Here is a 15904-nt window from a genome sequence, read left to right as displayed (position 1 = left end):
ATTTTATGGCTGAAGGTGATTTACCCGAACCAACAATGGAGTAAAAGTTGGATTTAATTATGATGCAGCTCGAAGAAGAACGAAGAGCCCGACAAGCTTTGCAAGTTCAATTGGCCAATTTGCAACGATCTACCACTGACCAAGATGGACCGCAACCCAAAGATCTTATACGATGTACCATTGATGCGACACTTTAAGCCCAATCCATTCGCAAAGAAACAAAGATAAGTAAAAGAAACTTCATATTTCGTACTTTCAATGGATCACGAGATGGAAAGACTATACTTACATTTATCAGTCAATTTGATGATTACTTCCATGAAGAAACATATGCTGAGAAAGACAAAATTAAATGTGTCACTAATCATTTAGTTGATCAAGCATCCTTGTGGTGGATTGTGGTCCGCAAGAGCATTGATTGTTCCACTACATGGGACACTTTCCAAAAGAAGTTTTGTAGAATTTCTTTCCTCCTCAATTCCATGAAAAAGCCATCAAGCAATGGGATCTTCTACAGCAAAGAGATCGCGAATCTAATTTCCAATACACTGAATGTTTCTGGAATGCCCTACTGCAACTACGCATGCTCGAAGATGCACCTGAAGCGACTCACAAACGCAAGTTTATGTCTAGCCTACTTGGACATTTCTATGCTGAAGTCAATATGTTCAAGCCAACAACCCTTGAAGATGCAATTTCCTTGGCTCATGACACTAAAGACAAGATTCACGGAAGAGACAAGCAACCACAACAATTTCTAACTAATTGTAGCTATGGTTCCAAACAATTCAATTCAAATTTTCGAAGATTCAATCAAAGTTGTTTTCTTCCATCTTCAATCTGTAAGTCTTGGACACGACCAACCACTTTGCCATCAAACACCAATCCAAACCCTAAGCCATCCTCACAACCAAATCCCAACATTCCTAAATTTCCTGCCATTACGAATAATGTATCTAAAGCCAAACCCATAGTTTGTTACAAATGCCATCAACCTGGACATCTAGCAGCCAATTGTCAAACCAAAAAGCCACCTGTCCATATCAATTATCTTAGAGCAATCGAAGAAGAATAACGTGAGAAAATGCCTGACTTTATGGAAGATGATGACGACATTGGTACTACTTCGGATACTTTGCCAGGTATGCCAAATCCTCATTCTTTGTTAACAATGAAATATTTTGTGCATGGTAAATAAAAGATTATTTTACATGATGATGATAGCACACATGACTTTATTTCTGTAAAGTTAGTGAAAGAATTGAATTTACAAACTGTTTCGACACATTATCGCATTAAAGCTGCATTCGTAGGCACGAGATATAATGGAACACAAGAGGTGCATAATTTAGATATTAAAATTGGTGAATATACTGAACGAAGAAATTTTCTAGTTGTACCTTTGCAGTCTAGTGACATTATCTTAGGAATGCCTTGGCATCATCAATATAATCCTGACATAGATTATTCTACACATTCAATTAAAATTTATTTGCAAGAAAAACAAATCACATTGCATGGTATGCACGCTTCTAATATTTTCCACTGCTTACTCATACTCAAGCTAAACGTGTATTACGTAAAATTAGCAAATCTTATTTAATATGGGTGAATGAACTTCAAGCTAAAGAAAAACAAATGGATCCTAGGTATACACAATTTCTTGCCCAATTTCAAGATTGTTTTGTTGCTGATTTACCACCTGGACTACCACATTCACATCTTGAAGATCACAAAATAGATTTAATTCCTAGAACACAACCACCATATAAAGCACCATATAGACATAACCAAATTGAACATAAAGAAATTCAAAATCAAATAGAGGAATTGCTTAACAGAGGATTAATTAGACGTAGTAGTTCTCCATTTGGTGCACTTGTCTTATTAGTGAAAAAGAAGAATAATACTTATCGCATGTGCATTGATTATCGTACCTTAAATAAAATTATTGTTAAGAATAGATATCAGATTCCTAGGGTAGATGATCCTATGGACAAACTACAAGGATCTGCCATATTCAGTAAGATAGATCTTAAATCTGGTTATCATCAAGTAAGATTGGATAAATCTGATATATTCAAAACTGCATTTAGAACACAATTTGGACACTATGAATTTTTAGTTATGCCTTTCAGTCTAACTAGTGCACCAGCTACATTTAGTCGTATGATGAATTGCATATTCTTGAAACATCAGCATTATGTCATAGTTTTCTTTGATGATATATTAGTATTCAATAAAAATGAGAATGAGTATTATGAATATCTGTCTTTAGTTTTCAAGTTGTTAAAAGACAATCAATTGTATGCTAATCCAGAAAAGAGTGAATTCTTTCAAACAGAAATTGAATATATAGGACATATTGTTTCATCAGAAGGTATTAAAGTCGACCATAAAAAGTTAGAAGCAATTTTGAATTGGCCCATACCCAAAAATGTGCATGAGTTACGTTCTTTTCTAGGTCTTACTAGTTTTTTCATTACTTGCATTACCTTTGACTAAACTTTTAAAGAAGGGTATTGTGTATAACTAGTCTGACAATCAACAAAAATCCTTTGATTTATTGAAACATGCATTAACCCATGCTCCTATATTACAACTATCTGACTACAATAGACCATTCTTTTTAGTAGTTATTGACGCTAGTGGATCTGGAATAGGAGCCGTCCTTATGCAAGATAATTATTGACGCAAGTGGATCTGGAATAGGAGCCGTCCTTATGTAAGACAATCATCCCATATCCTACTCTAGCTGTAAACTCAAACCATCTGAACTTAAATATTCTACTTATGATAAAGAATTGCTAGCTGTAGTACAAGCCTTACGTCAATGGAAACATTATTTAATAGTCCTGTTGCCTCAAAATAGTCCTCCATGGGCTCAATCCAGATCTCAGCGTCGGCTTGAACAGTCCTTCCCTTGCCATCAAACTTGGGTGGCTTAATTTGTTTGAGAAGAAATTTCTTCTCTTGAGCCACAGCTGGACTTAGTGCAGGAGTCGGATTTGGAACCTACACTTGGGGTTGCATCTGAATAATAAGATTCTTTATGTTAACATCTTATCATACGTTCTCATATTATGCTAATATGACTAGCACAACTTTTTAGCTAAGTGATTTAATCACTTAACACCTTAGTTAACATTTAGGATCAAGATAGACAATTGTAAAAAGTCTTATTTATTCATGAAGGCATAACCCTTTGAGTATATTTATTTTGGATAAGTAGGACAGGCTGATTGATACATCAGTTTGGAAAAAATAGGATTGTGTTACAATCGGCTACAGACGGAATAATAATATGGAGTGGGGTCATGGATTTTCAGGAAATGGTAAGTCATAGGAAGCTTGGGATATCCCTTCCTTTGATACCCGTTCTTCTCATAGCGCCCTAACACTTTGATTCTGTCAGCAGCAGAGATCACATGGGTCACTTCTTCATAGATATACTTGTTCTGCTTGACTTGCCGACTGCTAACATGCAAAGTTGCATTTATGTGAGCTTCGACAAAGATGAACAGCTTTACGATCTTTAAATCGTCCATCCACTTGATTCTCTTCAAGTTGGTCTAAAGGTACGCGAGTCGGTGGACTACTATGTGGTATATTCTTGAGTCTCCCGTCCATCTCCGCTCCTCATACAAGGGTGAAGGATTATAGATGCGGTCTAGAATATTCATCATGCCAAGCCTCTGACGATAATTTGAAGCATGCATTGCAGTCATGAACATGACCTAGAACACTAAGAACTTGCTCCATGCTTCATGACTCTACAACCCAGCATCCATAAGTGAGTAAAGAAATATTTTCAATAGAAAACACTGCTCTATTCTACTCACCCCCCTGTTTATTTCCAAATTCCCTTTATTTTTCTCCATTAAGTTTCCTTATAATCTTTACATCTTGTTGGTTGGCTCTAATACGAACTGTAACATGTGCGCTTGTCCACTTGTGGGACACATCTTAGAAGCCCATCGGGAAGAGAGTCTAGAAAGCGCCACTTGGCACTCACATGGAATGTCACAGGGTTTGCAATCTAGGTCTTCTCGAGTTTGCCCCAAAGCGAAAGTATCTAGCCATTCCCACTTACGACCGACTTGAAGTCAGGGTTTTTTCCTATCAGCCAAGTCTCTAGGAAGTAGCTAGCGTTAAGCTTCAGATGAACCACTTTGCATAGGAACAATAGAGTCAAAGTGGATTTATGTTGCACTTGGTTCATGGAGAATGGGAAACGAGAGGGATACGAAGCTCAATCTTTCTGCCCATAAGGTATAGTCACATTCCGCTCCCCTAAAACAGCATAAATCAAGATTCTAGCTCTACTGACTCTAGGTCTTCACAGTTTTGCTATCACATCTTTGGAGAAAAGTTCCCAGCTAATAAGGACCACCCTTCCATAGGACGGGCCCAAGTCATGTCCACTGCACTTTCCTCGGGTTGCTTAGTTATCTAATTACCTACCACATTATGTTTAACATGCAAAGGCAGCTTTCTTAATTAACCAATTTAAACACAGGTTCCTTCACGTAACTTAGGCACTGCAAAAAAAAAAAGTCAAGTAAGTTCCTTTTTAAAATATTTATTCTTTATTTATCATAGTCTTGGAATACATCAAGTATCTTGTCTGAAGGCTATCCCAGCAATCATCAGGATTGCTGCTCCAAGTTTCGCCCATAGACTAGTGCACGGGCCTCGAGATCCCATCTCGAGTCACGTCGGCCTCTTGTGCGGGATTCAGAGGCAAGGAATTTACACCCAAAGCCTTCCCTGGCACCCAAGCGTCCGCCCGCTTGAAGTAGCACCCACGGAGAGATCTCTCGCGGCAGGTTCGGTCCAGGTACTCGGCGCGGCTAACAACCCCTTGGATAAGGCCAAGCAGACAGTCGGAGGTAACTGAATCTATCTCTCCCTCCAGGCTACTAATCTGAAGCATTAAGTGTTTGGCCTTGAATTAGTTCCTTGAGCAAAGAAGTTCAAATAATGTACCTAAGTGTACAATCACGATCATTTCTATGGTCGTTCGTACGACCAACTGCTAAGGTGTGATTCCTTCTTCCCAAATACTCCCAGCATTCAATCCTGGATTGTTCGCGACTTGGCGAGATTCCAAGGGCTTGGCAAGCTAGGTTTCTTATTTACCCTTTTTCCTTGGGTTAGGGTTTATGTTAGCTATACATAGACAGACTGCATTCTAGAGAAGGAGCTTCATGCGAAAGACAAGAAGATATCTTAGCTTATGTTTCAGTTGATTCAAATGAAAGATGTCCTATCAAGGAAATGAAGAATTCCTGTGATAAGACAGATTCTGACTTTGGACTAGATGTTTAAAAGGACTTAGCATGCCCCTTATTATGGTACAGTCGATTATCTGAAGGTCTTGCACAGTTAATAGTATGGTGTAGAGCTTACTTTTTTGCATTGGCTCCCAAACTCAAAAGCTTGTGGAGAAGCCAACCCACTTCCCAACTGTAGTTGATTTTCACATTTGTGGTATCAAATTCCAACATATAGCACCAAGTTACATGAAGTCAGTCAGTTTCGATGCTAAGAAGGCCATTCTCTGTTTGCCCAAAATAAGAGTGGGAGATGATACAGAGAGGTTGTTTAGAAACCTGGTAGCTTACAAGAGCCACTTAGCAGATAAGCTTCCTCTCTCTCTCTCTCTCTCTCTACATTTCAACATCAACATTACTTTTGGATGTTGATATTGACATGCTTCATGATGATCATCCTCGTTCGTTATTCCATTGATGAGCGTCTATATTCTAGCTGATGATACATTGTTTCATTTATATTCTTTCCAGCTGATGACCGTCTATATTCCAGCTGATAACAAATTGTTTTATTTATATTCTGTTCATGGGGCCCCACATATGTTATGTTTTCTATAGAGCGGTGTTTCGAACCGTCTCTATAGACCTTGTGTTGTTCTAATGTCACTATAATGTTTTTCTTTAAGTTTTGATGTGACAAATATATTGCTTACATCCCAAGTTCAATTGAAGGAATTTCTTGGAGATTTTATGTTTTGCAGTGATGTCTCTTATCCTTATTTTACATGTTGTATATTAAGGAGTGATAAAGCTCTTTTGATGCCTTTGAGTAGGCTGTTGTAATTCAGGAGTGATGTAGCTCCTTCTCCGTTGATGTTTTAATTTAGGAGTGATGTAGCTCCTTTGATGCCTATAAATAGGCTCTTGTAAGTTCAACTTTGTAATTTTATATTTTGAATATTGATATAACGGTAGGCCTATATTGAGCTATGGGTTTTTCCCTTGAGCCCCCAAGGGTTTTTTCATCCATAGTAAGGGACCTTTATTTGAGCGGGGGTGTTAGCTATATATAGTCTATCTATATATAGCGCCCGTGTTAGCTATATATAGTCTGTATATATATAGCACCCCAGGTCCCCTCTATATATTCCTATCATGTGTGCTTAGTTGACACACTTCTGGGGTTCCACTTTCGGTGTCTTATATCTCTCTTCTCTCCTCTCTTCCTTTCGTCTCTCGTCTCTCATCTTCCAATAGTTTATACCCTATCGACCCCAATTATCATTACCTTAGGTCTCCTTGTACTATAGTCAAATAGATCTTGGACGACCCCGTCATCCTTGGTTGGTCAATTTGCTTCTTGGCAATTCACAATTGCCCTAAGTTTGACAAATCAGTCCCCAAGAGAGAGAGTTGTAGTAGGGCGACTACTCCACTCTTAACGAATCTAACTTGTAATTAGATCTCGCCTTCCTTGGCCTAAGATGTAGTAGTAGCATCTTATGATTTGGTTGCAATAGCATATGACCTTGTAGATTTGTTGCATGAGATAAGTAGCAGTACCTATCCTAAGAAATTACATCTCCTGTCATATGGCATTCTTTGATTAAGAATACCTTTGATCAAGGTATAGGATTTGGGAATTCCATTGACCCCAATCCAAAACCCTAGTCCCACTAGGCTGAAGATTGATTTGGCTCTAGGATTTCTTATGAGATCTTAACGTTTGGTCTGGAGATATGCATGTGAAGATGTCATGTAACTCCTCATCGCTCATCTCTCGACTCATCCTGAAAATGTCACCTACATAGACAAAAAATAATGTTAGAATAATAAATTTAAATCATAAAAAGCACAGTAATATAAATCATTTAAAAAAAATCTCACTTAAAATGTATATCTTATGTACCCTTATAAGCGATTGGTCAACGAATTAAGTAAGTAGATGCTCCAAGTATGAAGTATCCTATGGTCCCATGTTAATATCTTGACACAACTCCGCATACACTGGAAGGTCGATAGACATATCACCACAAAAGAATGAGTCCACCTCGTTCTCAAAGAATTCTTGGACTCTTATATTTCCATCATTGTAAGCCGATGCTGGCTCCAAGCTCGACGGCCTCCACCCCTTGCAATATCGACCCCTCTATTTGCATATTATCTTTATCTATGCTCGAAACATCACTTTGATTATATAATCTCGCACTTCGAGGAGTTGAAGGTATAACATACCACCATCGAGGTTGTCGAGGGTTTGGATAGAAGATTACATGTTCACAAACACGTACAAGAGAGTTCAAACCATTGTGACATAAACCATGTCGTAGTACAATTAGCAAGCAAATGAGTCCATGCACCTGTTCACAATGGGCCGGCAACACAAAGGTGTCACGCAAATCTGTCTATTTTTTTTCAGAATCTATTTCGAGAAATCCAGATGGACCTCGTCGAATTGTTGCTCCAGCTCCTCCAATTACTACTTTGAACCACTGCACATCGAATAGTATCATGGAGAAGCTACGGTAATCCACCGTAACAATACTTTGCAAGTTCCCAAAATACTCCATCTCATCCACAACAGTGTTTGGATCCATTGCTCGTTGCCAGCTCTCTTGCTCCAACCTTGCCATGATACCACAATCCATTGTGGAGCGCATTTTGTCAATATGCTCCACACGAAAATGCCGTCTGCGTGACCACGCTGCACTATACATTTTGTACTGTACATTGAAACACTCAAATTAGATATTGCATATAAAATTTAGATACGACAGATTCTAAACCCCTCATCACCTTTGGACTACATCCCCTCGAGAATTCCCACTCCTCCATTGAGACCTTTGTCCCTTCGCGAGACGCTGCAGTCAAAGCTCCATGAAACCATCGCGTTGACATGAACCGCGGCATCTCCTCCATGCCTTGGGATATCGAACTGGTTGATGATGCGTACTACGTCAGAATTCAGCTCGCGCTTCCTCTCGATCTTGCCTAACGATCTGGTACTTGGCGAGCTACGTCTCCATAGAGGCATGGTGCAACATAGAAATGCGATTCACCTTCTCTTCCATTGAGGAATCCATTCTTTTTTCTACCCCATTTCCAACCACCACATTTCCAGTCAATCTATCATCGTCCTTCAGTGACCATAGCATTTCATTGTCTGGTTCCACCGTTGGTAGAGCCATTGTGAAATATGCACTAGCGCCTCGGACACTAACCAACATTCAGCCATGCTACCTTCTAGCCGAGCTCGTTGTCGCACAAAGCCTCTCAGGGTTTTCATGAAGCGCTCCAAGAAGAACATCCATCGCGTATGAACAGGTTCAGCAATCTCCACTTCATTTACAAGATGCACAAGAAGGTGGATTTGTATCATGAGCATGTTGGTGGGCAGGTGTTTCTCAAAGACACAGACCGTCTCCACTACTCCCCGTCTTGTAGATTCAATAGAGGACATCTTAATCTCCTTCTATGAGATCCATTGTACCAAACTCGACAACCTGTAAATGGCTCCACGTATTTCTAGAGTAAGACATCCTGCGATCGCGATCGGTAATACAAACTGCCACAAATGAGAAAGCATTATGAATAATGGCTACATTCCAAATAGCAAAATACCCACGCCAATTACAATCCATTCGTAGTACAAACCTGACATATCTTATGCCAGTCATGGGATTTTAGCCTTGATAATTGGTCGTCTTTAGAAAATGCGGACATGAGAGAACGCATCATACCCGTCAGAGTGCAGATAGACTTGATTACTTGCTTCACAATGCACTCTTCTTTAGTAGAAAAAACCCAAGAAGCACGAGGAAGCTGCATGCGACTATGAGCACTCGACTGTGGCAAAAGCGCCTCCATCTTACCTACCTCCTTCAAATCCATTCATGCCCCTATAGTGTCTCTCTTTCCTGTGATGTGGTCCTATAACAAGCTGCCCACATTCTTGAAAATATGCATGGGATCCAATAAGTGGTTGACCTGTAAGTGGGTCTAATATGGCAACTCGTATAAAACTAACAACCATTGCATTCCATTTGGATGTGATTCCGCATGGACCATTTTCAGCTTGTACTAGCTTGCGGCGTTCATACGTGTTGGAGGTCGTCCAAGGAAACCTTCCCTCAGTTCATGATCCTCTGGCAAGAAAGCAGTGTGTCCTTGATATACAATCTTCTTCATGGTTTGTGACCTTCGGGAGTCTAATTATGGCCCGCACAATGGACATGTATGATAACCTGAGGTAACCAGACCTATTCCGACACCATGACCTAGTGAATACTTGCTTGAACGAGATAAAACATAGATATTACCAACTAGAATGGAGGCCTGCTCACCTGAGCACTCTCCGAATCCCAGATAGTCATGCATCGTCCACATGAGAATGGCTTGAATATTGGCTGACCGCTGACCATCGCGCCTGCTCATATCTTGCACGCTGACCCCCTCCTCCCACAAAATCTTAAGCTCATCGACTAATGGATGAAGATACACGTCCATATTTTTGACTTTGTAGCGGCCGAGGACGAGCAAGCTAAGGATGAGATGTCCTTTCTTCGTAGAAAGCCATGGAGGGATATTGTAGTTGACAAGGATTGTAGGCCACACACTATAAGAAGTTGAGCGTAGATCGAATGGGTTCATGCCATCCATTGCAAGACCAAGCCGAAAATTCCTTGGCTCTCGGGTAAAGCCTGGGAAGGTAGAATCAATGTGGCTCCATGCGCGTGAATGCGCTGATATTCGTTAAACTCCATCCATGGATCTATTCTGCGCATGCCATGTTATCAAGCTCGCCATGCCGGACGTACAAAACATGTAGTTTATGCGGGCGATAAGCAAAAACACTTAAGAGTGCAAGCAGTGTCTTCAACCGAGATACTCGGCACCCATCATAGAATGGTATTGATGCTTCCTCTCTAAGCGGATCAGAAGTCTTGACATCCATGGGAATCAATGCATCGATCATTGCCTCCATCTCAGGCTCCAAGATTATAGGTAGGTCTGGAAGGTTGCCTGTCTCCTTTGGCATAGATGGTACAGATTGGCCTTGCGAGTGGTGGATTGGCTCCTGCACTCCATCCATCGCACGCCCACGTACTCTTCTAATTGGCCGCAAAGGGTGCACTCCCCCTTTGAATGAGACATCATCTCCCTGGATAGAAAATTTACCAACGAGACCCAATCTTATTGTATATGGTATTCAATTAGCTTGCGAGTACAATGCATGATTGATATTAACTTCAAATTACGGTTTCTTGAAAATCCGCAATCGCCTGATCAATGATCTCAGATTGAAACTCGCCAAATCGTCGTACATGTTCTATAGAAAATCCACGTTTTCGTCTAATTGCCAGCTTGCATTGAGAGCAAGGACATGGGACACGCTAATTAAGATACGCCTCGCAATCTTGAACAACAGGACCTTCTTCATTTTCCATTTTGTCTACGTTACAACAAACAATTTGTTTTTGTTATCATTCTTTTCTTTTTTTAGATTGTTATCCTCTCCTTCTATCTCTCTCTTTTTCTATGACTTAGCATATAGTATCATAGAACACTAGTATTTAGTACCTAGTACATAATATTTCATTTTCTCTCTTTCTCTCCCTTCCTCACCCTCACCCTCTCTTTCTCTCTTTCCCTATTAGGTTTAATGATTTTTCTCTTTTTCTCTTTTTCTCTCTCCTCTCCCTCTCATTCCTCTCCCTCCCTCTCTCTTTTTCTCTCTCCTCTCTCTCTCATTCCTTTCCCTCCCTTTCCCTCTCTTATTCCTTTTTCTCTCTCCTCTCCCTCTCTCATTTCCTCTCCCTCCCTCACCCTCACCCTCTCTTTCTCTCTTTCCCTATTAGGTTTAATGGTATTTCTCTCTCTCCTCTCTCTCTCATTTTTCTTTCTCCTCTCTCTCTCTCTCATTTCCTCTCCCTCTCTCATTTCCTATCCCTCCCTCACCCTCACCCTCTCTTTCTCTCTTTCCCTGTTAGGTTTAATGATTTTTCTCTCTTTTTCTCTCTCCTCTCTCTCTCATTTCTTTCTCTCTCCTCTTCCTCTCTCATTTACCTTTCTCTCTTTCTCTCTCTCTCTCATTTCATGTCCCTTCCTCACCCTGACCCTCTCTTTTTCTCTTTCTCTATTAGATTTAATATTTTTTCTCTTTTTCTCTCTCCTCTCCCTCTCTTATTTTTTTCTCTCTCCTCTCCTTGTCTCATTTCCCTTTCTTTCTTTCTCTCCCTCTCTCATTTCCTCTCCCTACCTCACCCTAACTCTCTCTTTCTCTATTTTTCCATTAGGTTTAATGATATTTCTCTCTTTTTCTCTCTTCTCTCTTCTCTCTCTCTCATTTCTTTTTCTCTCTCCTCTCCCTCTCTCATTTCCTCTCCCTCCCTTGCCCTCACTCTCACCCACACCCTCTCTTTCTCTATTTGCCTATTATGTTTAACATCTTATCTCTTTTTCTCTCTCCTCTCATTCTCTCTTTTTTCTCTCTCCTCTCCCTCTCTCATTTCTTCTCCCTCCCTCTCTCTCTCTCTCTCTCTCTCATTTCCCTATTATGTTTTTGTCTCTCCCCCCTCTCCCTCTCCCTCTCTCTCTCCCTCTCTCATTTTCTCTCTCTTCCTCCCCCTCCCTCTCTCTCTCTTTAATTTCCCTCTCTTTCTTCCTCTCCCTCTCCCTCATTTATTCTCCCTCTCTCATTATATACAAATTATACAAAAAATAAATAAAAAAGAGAGAGAATGCACTCTCCCTTCCTCTCATTCTCTCATTTCATCCCCCTCCCTCTCCCTCTCCCTCTCTTTCTCTCTCTCTCCCTCCCTCCCTCTCCCTCTCCCATTTCCTCCCTCTCCCTCTCCCTCTCTTTCTCTCTCATTTCCTCTCCCTCTCTCAATATATATACACAAATCATATAAGCAAAAGTAAAAGAGAGAGAGAATGCACTCTCCCTCCCTCTCCCTCTCTCATTTCCTCCCCCTCCCTCTCCCTCTCCCTCTCCCTCTCTTTCTCTTTCTCTTTCTCTCCCTCTCTCATTTCTTCCCCCCTTCCTCTCCCTCTCTTTCTCTTTCTCTTTCTCTCTCCCGCTCTCACTACAAGGGTATACACATATAGCGACGCTAAGTAGCAACGTTTTTTTTTCGGCGTCGCTATGTATGTCGCTAATAGCACGCAAACTGCAGAAGCAAGGCGAAGGTAGAGAGAAAGAGAAAGGGAGGTGAGCAAGAGAGGGAGGTGAGGAAGGAAGCAAGCCACGAGCCGCACACGAGGATGACAGTATGCCCTGTTTTGGTTTCTTTATTATTTTGCTTTGCAATATAGGTTAGAAAGTGTTGGTTTCTCTTCGATCTTTGTGTTGCTTTGTGTTGCTTTGCAATGTAGGTTAGGAAGTGTTGAAAGAGAGAGAAATGGAAGTGAGTGTTTTCAAATTTTTTCTTGTGTAATTGGTTTTTATTATTTGCAATTTAGGTTAGAAAGTGTTGGTTTTTCTTCAATCTTTGTGTTGCTTTAATTTGCAATGTAGATTAGGAAGTGTTGAAAGAGAAAAATGGAAGAGAGTGTTTTTATATTTTTTCTTGTGTTGGTTCTCTTCAACCTTTGCAATGTATATAGGGTTGGAAGTGTTGAAAGAGAGAGAAATGGAAAGGAGTGTGAAGGGGGATGCTTGTTTTGCTTGATTTTTAGAGAGAGAGTGAGAGAGATAGAGATGTAGAGAAAGAGAAATGAGATGCTTGTTTTGTTTGGATTGTATCTTTTACAAGATCTTTCTAAAATATATATTCATCCACAATGACATTTCTAGATGTAGAAATACTTCTTTTTCTAGGATCATGAAAGTAAAATGCTTTGGTGATGTTACTATTACTCATGAGAATACGTTTGAGAGATTTAGAGTCTAATTTCTTTCTATGAGCATAAGTAATGCTTCCAAAAACTTTCAAACAACTCACTACTAGCGTTTGACCAATAAGGGCTTCAAAAGGAGTTGTGCCTTTCAAGGCATAATGGAAGATCTATTAACTGTTATAAAAATGTATGTGTGTGAGCATAGTTTAGAGCCGACCTCAAAGATAGATAAGTTTAGAGCCGAACTCAAAGAGATAGGTACGAAAATTAAAAAAAAAAGACCTCAAATATATATAGTGGAGTGGTCCCAATATACAATATAGAATCGTTATTAAATTATCATTCCATTACATCGCAGTCAAGATGTCTAGCACTCACAACCAACATGGTGGGGATCATGAGGCTTGGCTCAATCAATGCGTCCCCTGTCCATGCACGCAATGCAAATTGGCCATTCGTCGAAAACGTCGTTTGTCCATAGAGCATGTGCAATAGTATGGAGAGTTTCAAGTTGCGATAATCGACCAAGTAGTCTTGAATTACGAGATTACAGTAAGTTCTCTCTCATTACTATATGACATGTAATTGATTTAAGTATAATAATTTGGGGTTATCTTAGAAGTTAGCTCCTTAACGTCCTTTACAGGGTCAGGGCCATGTCGATACATTGCAATCCGCAGATCTCTTGCGTCTAGTAAGACAGGTTCGTCTGCGCTCTATACAAATGCCATCTGAGATAACTAACTGTCTCATAGAAGGTGATAACTCTCAACCCCCTTCTATGAGTGAAAATGCTGGAGACATGGACGATCCTCCTGCTTTTTTGGAGCTTGAGTTAGAGGACATGATCGAATCATTGCTTCCGACGGACTCAGAATCCCAAGATCCTTTAATTGTGGAGGCTGCCATTCCATTAGTATGATGGGAGTCGGGTATCCTGTTTGAAGACACTTCTTGCATTGTTGAGCATACAAGAGCGATGCGAGTGTGATAGAGCTATTTAGGTATATTATGATGTGTATGATTCTTTATTGAAAGCCAATAAAATGTGCTATGTAGTACTCTAATAATGTGCTTCACTGTAATTTGTAGAATGTCGAAATCTTATATTTTGCCTACCCAAAACACGATGCTTGAGTCTTGTGATGATACAAGACAAGTGCTGCGAAAGCTAGGCATGGATTATAATTGCATTCATGCTTGCCCCAATGATTGTGTTCTCTTCTAGGGAGAGTTTGAATTGTTGGCCACATGTCGCAAGTGCGGTGTGGATAGGTATCGAAATGACTTGCAAGGACAGACTATTCCGCAGAAGGTTTTGAGGCACTTTCCACTGATACCGCGTGTTCATCACATTTTTCGGACTAAGAGTTTTGCAAAGTTGACTACATGGCATGTGGAAAATCGATCCACTGATGGTGTACAGTGTACATTAGCTAACTCAGAAGCATGGCATCACATTGACGAGACTTTCCCTGAATTCGCAAAGGAGGCGAGGAATCTACAATTTGGTCTTGCCATGGATGGGGTAAATCCTTTTGGTTTACGTTCCACCTCCTATAGTATATGGCCTGTGGTCCTTGTTAACTACAATATATCGCCATGGATTTCCACTAAGAAAGGACACCTTTTGCTCAGCTTGCTTGTGCCTGGACAATACAAAGTCAAGAATATGGATATCTACCTCTCTCCACTAATTGATGAGCTAAAGGAGTTGTGGGGGGGAATTGTAGTGGAGGACATGAGCAAACATAATGGTAGGCGATCCGCAACTATAAGGGCAATTCTTATGTGGACCATGCATGACTTTCCAGGCTATGGAGAATGCTCTGGTAAAGCGTGTTTTCTTATTTTGCTAGTTTTCTTTGAGCGATGTTGGTGTTATGACATGCCTCATTATACATGTGTGTTCTGCAGGGCTAGTCACGTCACGTTACCATGCATGTCCTCTGTCTGGACCAAGGTTGGATTCTCGTATGTCAAAATCTATGAAGAAGATGGTATTTGAGGGACATTGGGCTTTTTTGCCAGAGGATCATGTCATGAGAGAAGGATTTCTTGGTCGCCCTCCTGCGAGAATGAACGCACTGAGCTGGTTTGATCACAGGATGGTGGACCAAGACTCGCTTCCCAGTGGAATGCGATGCTTCTCAATTTTCTATGAGCTGACGTATTGGAGAAAACTGAAAATTAACCACCTTTTAGATCCCATGCATATTTTTAAGAATATAGGTAGCTTGCTACGGGACCACCTCACTGGGCAGTGAGACACACTAGGAGCAAGGATGGATTTGAAAGCAGTGGAAAAGATGGAACCATATTGTCCTGTAAGTGGCGTCGATGGTCGAGTGGAATTGCCGTGCGCTCCTTGGGTTTTGTCTGGCAATGAAGTGCGACGAGTAAAGGAAAACATCAAGTCCTTTTGCACGCCGACTGGCCTTATGCGTTCTCTCAAGACAGCATTCACAAAGAATGACCAACTGACAGGACTCAAATCCCATGATTAGCATAAGATATGTCAGGTATGTACGGTATGAGGCTGCATATGGCATGATTCTGCATATTAGATTTCAGAATCTCCATTTGTTTATACACAATATTAATTACATGGTTTTGATAGTTTGTATTGCCGATCGCACGGAGGTACGGACAGCCATTTACAAATTGTCCGAGTTGGTTCAGTTTGTCTCCCAAAAATAGATTCATGCATCATTGATTGAATCCGCAAAATGCATGGCAATAGAGACTACTTGTCTTTTGGAGAAGTATCTTCCCACTAGCATGCT

Source organism: Lygodium microphyllum, chromosome 17 (assembly GCF_053477565.2).
Source record: "Lygodium microphyllum isolate KBCC chromosome 17, Lygodium_microphyllum_v1.1.10, whole genome shotgun sequence".
In the NCBI taxonomy this organism is placed as follows: domain Eukaryota; kingdom Viridiplantae; phylum Streptophyta; class Polypodiopsida; order Schizaeales; family Lygodiaceae; genus Lygodium; species Lygodium microphyllum.
This window is presented reverse-complemented; position numbering follows the sequence as displayed.